The sequence below is a fragment of the Electrona antarctica genome, assembly GCF_951216825.1.
Source record: "Electrona antarctica genome assembly, chromosome: 3".
NCBI classification, from domain to species: Eukaryota; Metazoa; Chordata; class Actinopteri; order Myctophiformes; family Myctophidae; genus Electrona; species Electrona antarctica.
In genome coordinates this window covers 2,757,844-2,765,343 of record NC_136808.1, presented here as the reverse complement: position 1 = coordinate 2,765,343, position 7,500 = coordinate 2,757,844, and the positions used below count along the sequence as shown (strand labels likewise).

The 7,500-nt window shown below is 44.4% G+C and overlaps 1 protein-coding gene across 1 annotated transcript in view; it reads right to left on the bottom strand.

Annotated features, from left to right (window-relative positions):
• The window catches only part of LOC306920619 (MAM domain-containing glycosylphosphatidylinositol anchor protein 1-like), a gene marked incomplete at both ends in the record, with an annotated part of 247,081 nt that overhangs the window by 26,126 nt on the left and 213,455 nt on the right, over positions 1-7,500 (bottom strand). The window lies entirely within an intron of this gene.

The window sequence follows — 7,500 nt, the reverse complement described above, 5'->3', positions numbered from 1 at the left end:
ACAAAACAGTTGTCCCCAAACTCCCCAGTGTCCCCAAACCACTGCATTCCAGTTGTTCTTGACGGTGTGTGTGTGTGTAGGCTAAATTAAAAAAAAACAACAACTGAAATGAATGAATGCATCCGGTTCAGTGTCGGAGAACTCCATCGCAGTCTTGACTCTTCGTCTTCATCATCATCATCATCATCCTCCTCATCTGATGCCAGTTCTAAATATATAAAAAATAAACATTTAGCTGTAGTCAGCCCGGCCAATAGCCAGTTGGGGGGGGGGGGGGGGGGACGTAGGCTATCTGACATCATCGTCATCATCATCATCACACGGAGACACACTAAACAATGTACAATCATGATTGTATACAATATACAATGAATGCAATTATCATGCAAGCTCAGACGTCAATGAAACGTCATACAGATCTTATATAATACGCTACTGTTAGCTTCACTCCCCGTCCCCCCTCCGATCCTTGTAGCAACGTCATCATAACCACGCGTTGCTTCAGTAAACGATGCATGTTTGTTCTCCGTCTTTGTAGACAGTAAATAAAAGGAGCGAACATTACTCTAAAGATCAGATCGCCTATAAGGCACGCTACAATATAAAATACTTGTACTGCCATGCGTGCATGCCTGCTACGATACATTCCAGCCCTTAGCCAGCACCAATGCACCGACCAACACCATTAGCCAGCACCTTCGGTGCTGGCTAATGGCTGGGGGCCATCGTGGTGAGTCATTCTGGCGTCATGATCTGACTAGTAGTAGTAATTATCCAAGCATCTATTTGTAGCGATCATCTTATGATTTCTGATCACTATAGAAGGGCATTTTCTACAATAAGATTACCTCAAAACATTCCGGGTTGATCGTCTTCTTCAATGGTTTCCCGGTATAGCTCATCGGACGACGATGGGGAGACAATGAAAAAAGGAGGGAGGGAGCAGCGAGTCTCGCTGTAAGCACTGGACCAGGGCTACTCCGCCTGGAGAAGGCGACTGGGACGCGTATGGATCAATACTACTACCACAAAACTCGCTCAAATAAATAGTACTGCTTTCAACTTTTTCTGCTAGAAAATCGCTCGGGCGAGACGGCAAACAGGCAAAACAATGATAACTATGAAGACTCCCTCTGCCCCCACTGTTTACAGGGGGTGGGACCAGCTTCCAATGGCAACACGTACACGTGTGTCACGTGACACGGGTTTTCTGGGTAATGTAGTTGGAATATAAGCTCAGGAATTTAAACAGCGCTTCGGAGCATATTAACTCTTTGAGATATTCATGGATTTCTATACAGTTTGTAGACTTCTCTATGGAAAAATGGCGTTTTTGAATGATTTATTGAAAATTCTCTGTTGTGAATGTGTGACAACGAAAGACCTTCAGAGAAAGCTTGACTTGTCTGCTTCCAGGAAAAAAATGAACTGAGTTGATAAAATGTTTAGTTCTTGTGTTGGAAGCCATTTAAAAGAGCCTGCATTTACACTGTTTTCTGTTTCTAGGACAACCAAAAAAAGTTATGACCAGTTGAAGTTTTATTTTCTAAAGAACTTTTTTTCTGCTGGGCGTACACACCCATGCCATATCTCATTTTAAAGGGTGAGTTGTCTAGTTAAAAAAAGAAAAAGAAAAAAGTTTCACACATGTACCACTGTAGATATTTTGCCATCTATAAATAGCATGGTCAGTCAGGACCAATCTGACCTATCCAGCTAAAAGTTCCCATAGCTCTGCATTGGAACGTGATAGAAACTCAAATTCTTTTTTGGGTAAATGTAGACATTCTAACGCACATTTTGATATATACCATGTCTACATAGTCTTACCAGTACCTTGTATATTCATGCATGAATCTCAAAAACCTGTTACGAAGAAACACAGTTTTGATAAAAAACACATCCAAGGACATTGTTTTGATATGACTTGGTGCCCATGATATGTATCAAAATATAGACTTGAATGTATACTGCATTATAAAAAAAAAATTGGGTTCTTACCATCTACAATTACAGAGTAAATCACAGTTGAAACTCGCTTAGTCAAACCATAAACCTCTGAATAGTGTAAAAATAGCCCGACAGGTATCTCAAATTGGAAAAGTGCACTTTTATTTCTTCAGAACAACACAACCAGAACATAAACATTATAATTTTAAATAATTACAGAAAATAAATAAATACTAATGCAATACATAGTGTACATACTGTACACTATTTTGACGTTGACATTGTATGTGTAGGCTATACAGGGTACAGTTCTATTTGACGTTGACAGTGTGTGTGTAGGACACTGACCCCCCCTCCCCCCCTGAACCACCGGAGATGAAGCAGCTTAGCCGCACTGTTACACTTACACTATTTTGACGTTGACATTGTATGTGTAGGCTATACAGGGTACAGTTCTATTTGACGTTGACAGTGTGTGTGTAGGACACCCACCCCCCCTCCCCCCCTGAACCACCGGAGATGAAGCAGCTTAGCCGCACTGTTACACTATTTTGACGTTGACATTGTATGTGTAGGCTATACAGGGTACAGTTCTATTTGACGTTGACAGTGTGTGTGTAGGGTATACAGGGTAAAGTTACAGTTCTATTGACGTTGAGGGTGTAGACTTTCAAAATAAGACAGAAAAAAAGAAAAAAAAAAGAGAACAGTTATTCAAAGTAGTGCTTGATATTCTTGTCCTTGTGGTAAACGAAGAAGCATGGGAACAAACACAAGGGCACCTCACAATCAGGGCAGTAATACAGGGTCATATGCCGGAGTGGTCTACCATTGGGACCGTTACTGAGCAGGTGGAGCCTGCAGGTTCTCTTGTCAATTTTCACTGGCACATGGCCACGCAAATGCACCTCAAGTCTCCTATTCTCGTCACCTGCTCTTGCCCTATATGGACGATCACCCCCCACTGCCCCCTCCGCCTCCTCCTCCTCCTCCTCCTCCTCCTCCGGCCTCCCTGGTCTCAGTGATGTCCACCTCTCCACCACCAACATGATATAGTCCAGGAGAGTTTTTGTCCTGCCCTGTTTGAGTTTGTGCAACACGAACGCATTGTACATCACCATCTGAAACATGTAAAAGACAAACTTCACAGGCCACTTGTAGGACTTACGGGCAAACGGGTAGTAGGAGATATGTTGGTCTAGTTTGTCCACACCATTCATGTACTTGTTGTACTCGTTGACACAATGTGGCTTAATTTTTTTATCCCTGACTGGCTCGCCTGGCGTCACTCTGGCTTTCTTACGCCTCTCAGTGACTGTGACCATCGTGTGTGGGTGGATGGTGCTGCACATTTTGACAACCTTCTTGTCCCGCCAAGCCAACAGCATCACCCCGTCGTTGTTGTGGCGCATCAGAGTCTCGCCCAGCTTCATGTCGCCTGGTTTGCTAAGCCGCTTCATCTCCGGTGGTTCCCCCCTGTTCTTCCTCATCGTCCCACATACATGGGTTCCCAAAGACAGTAGCATAATACACCTGTTCACTGAGTTGTACAGATTGTCCATGTACAAATGGTAGCCTTTGTTGGACAACGGTCCGAGAAGCTCCATCACGGTCGTGTCCAGCCCACAGCCTACTCCGGTATATGGCTTCATGTTCCAGAGGTAGCCCGTCGCTGAATCGGCTAGGCAGTAGGATTTAATCCCCCATTTTACCGGCTTCAACGGATTATAGCACTTCCAAGCCAGTCTTCCCTTCCATAGCATAACACCTTCGTCGATGGATATGTTCTTCTCTGGGGTGTACATGGACTGAAACCGGGCCAGAAGATAGTTCACAAGATATCTGACTTTGTACATGCGGTCCGCTGTGTCTGGAGTCTCCTGGTCACTGAAGTGAAGGAACCGCTTGAGCAGCAGAAACCGGGTCAGGCTCATGGTGCGCCTGAACTGCTGTGTCTCATTAGCCTTACGCCGGGACCAGTATGACACAAGGGTTGGCTTCCTCACAAGGCCCGTCAGGAAAAAGAGCCCGAAGAAATTCTTCAACTCTATCACAGAGACATCCTTCCATTTCTTCACTGTGGAGTGTGGGAGTGGGTCCTGGATCTAGATAGATAGATATATAAGTTAGATTTATTTGCAGAAATTACAACAAAGTCATCAATTTGGGAAAACATCAATGTGGAATATACACAATACACACCATTGCGATGGACTGCGCTGCATATCTGTTGGTCTCATCGCAAATATACTGGAGCAGCTCATCGGTCAGCAACAGCTCAAAGAAGTCCACTGGATCACTCTCTGCACTGAGGTCACAGTGAACACCCGGCTCTCCAGTAAACGGGATGTCCTGTGGCTCCCACCCACCAGCAGACCACCCTGGCGAAGCCGTTGAGTTGGCATCACCTAAATTACAGGAATACACAATTATTAGCATAAAAAACATTGTTTTTATTCATGTAGAATACATCTGGTGGAGCTGTAACATGTGATGAGACTATAAAATGATATACATGATTTTGTTCTGTGCATTGTATTTATACCTGCTTCCATGGGCACAGGGGCAGCATCTGCAGCTGTCGAGATGATGGGCTGTTCATCATCTGTAAAACAACAACCATTTCAATCAATTAGAGGCATGGTGTAGCGTTCTCCATAGTGCCAAATGCAGACAGACTTTAGCCACATCCACAAGTTATTTAGCTCTCTAGTTACTCACCTCCATCCACATCACTGTTCACCTCATCATCGTGCCACTCCTCATCACCCGGTTCTAAATATGTACAAATAAATAATCATTTAGCTGGAGTGCACGCTACAATTACATTCCTTCATACAAAAATGTAGCCAATCACATACGAATTGTGGCCAACACATCCATCTATTCAGTGTTGATCCATTTCAGCCAACACATTGTAGCCAACACACATCAAAGCAAAGCAAAGTGTCCATCGTTGTATCCCCCCCCCCCCACTGCTACAGCGGTGGAGTCCTAAGCGAACCAATGGGGCTTTCAAATAGATCTGTATTGAGCTTGCATGATGATCAAATGAACGTATTGTACCGTGGTTTATATGCTATATATTATGAGAAATGTTCCATTACTTTTTTCCCCATCTATTCAGTATTGTTTTATCGTTTATTATGATCCCTGTTTTTTTGTATTACTTTTCCGCGCCGCTGGGGGAAGGGTGGTGTAATGCAGGCCGCAAAGCTAAGCTAATTCATTATACTACTAAATCTATATAATATTGCGCTTGCATGATAATCAAAATAGTGTATTGTACCGTGGCTTATAGGCAAAATCATATAAGATGATCGCTAGAAATAAATGATTTGGATTATGTAGCATGCACGATAAAACTATCATATAAAAAATGTATTTTGACGATGACGAAGGTTTGACGAAGGTGCCGCCATCATGCGGCATGCCGCATGATGGCGGCCTCCTCCTGAAAACCTTAGTCATCGTCAAAATACATTTTTTATATGATAGTTTTATCGTGCATGCTACATAATCCAAATCATTTATTTCTAGCGATCATCTTATATGATTTTGCCTATAAGCCACGGTACAATACACTATTTTGATTATCATGCAAGCGCAATATTATATAGATTTAGTAGTATAATGAATTAGCTTAGCTTTGCGGCCTGCATTACACCACCCTTCCCCCAGCGGCGCGGAAAAGTAATACAAAAAAACAGGGATCATAATAAACGATAAAACAATACTGAATAGATGGGGAAAAAAGTAATGGAACATTTCTCATAATATATAGCATATAAACCACGGTACAATACGTTCATTTGATCATCATGCAAGCTCAATACAGATCTATTTGAAAGCCCCATTGGATCGCTTAGGACTCCACCGCTGTAGCAGTGGGGGGGGGGGATACAACGATGGACACTTTGCTTTGCTTTGATGTGTGTTGGCTACAATGTGTTGGCATTTTTCGTAACAATGTTTCAGACAATAAGATTCTTACCATCGAGCTCATCGGGGGACGGTTCGGCTCCATCGCTGTCTCGAAACGGCTCAAAGTCCTCTTCGGAGGAAGATTGGGGGGGGGGGGGCGACAAACCCCTTGGAAAACCTCGTAACCCGTGTAGATCGGCGGAGCACGGTGTCGTCGCTCGAGCCAGGCCGGGGAGAGGGACCGCTAACACTGGGCGCAGGCTTGGGGCTAGTAGATGCAAGAAGGCCGCGATCCTGCAACCCGCTGCCACCGGGCTGGGGACCGGGCTGGGGACCGGGCGAAGCCGCTTGCCTGCTCTTCTTCTTGACGGGGGACAAGAGCTTCACATCGGGGACGACAGTAGGCTCGACATCGGGGACAAGGGGCTTAGCATCAGGCCCGGGGGGGACAAGAGGCACCACCGCATCTCCTGGCTTCTCTCCGTCGCTACCAGACAACTCCTCGTCGGTCTGAGGTGGAAGAGGATCCGGATTACGGGGCCGGCCCTTCTTCCCGACGAAGACCATGCGGAGATGTTCCTCCATGGTTGTTTGGCGCACACCACCAGTGGAGGTAGAGGGAAGGGGAGATGGACGCTTGGAGCGTTTTTTTGGCGCCATGTCGAACTACACTCAGTCACTGACTACTGACCGACTACACTCGTAATCTACTATATAAACTAACAAGACGTACAGACAAACCAACACTCAACCAACAGACAGACACACACTAAACAGGTAAAAATAAACACACTAAACTAACGATCTAAAGCTATACTATACACAGATAAGACGGTAAGACGCGGACACTTTTTTTTTGTTTTTTTGTTTTTTTTTTGACAGACAAAGACAGACACAGACAACAGACTACTAACTAAAGAATCTAAACTAAATATAAACCTAAATTACTACAACTAACTACTAATATTACTACTACTACTACTATTACTACTACTACTACTACTGCTACAAAACTCGCTCAATCAATACAATACTACTCACTCACTTTCGACACGCACCATAGACTACTCCAAAACTGTCTTCCCCACGCAGATCCCGGGGGGGTGGCCAGGTTTTATAGCAAAGGATGCAGGTGTGTCACGTGACACGGGTTTTATGGGTAATGTAGTTGGAATATAAGCTCAGGAGTTTAAACAGCGCTCCGGAGGATGTTAATATGGTTAGATTAATAAGAAAAGCTGAAGACGCCAATTGGCGTCATTGATCATTTACGGAATTCTGATGAAGACGCCAATTGGCGTCTTTCATCTTCTAAGGGTTAATATGTTTAGATTCATCAAAAACTGTGAAGACGCCAATTGGCGTCATTGATCATTTACGGAATTCTGATGAAGACGCCAATTGGCGTCTTTCATCTTCTAAGGGTTAAGGCTCATACATAGTCTGGATTTTCGGGGGTGGGGTGACCACCGAACTACAACATGACGTCACGAGCAGCGGTGAAGAGCAAACCACCGCCACCGCTCCAGCCCTTCTCTATGTTTTTACTCACCACCGTTCAACGTTATTTCAGCTCCGGTGGTCAGCTCACCACCGGAGCGGTGGTCACCTCACCACCGAAAATCC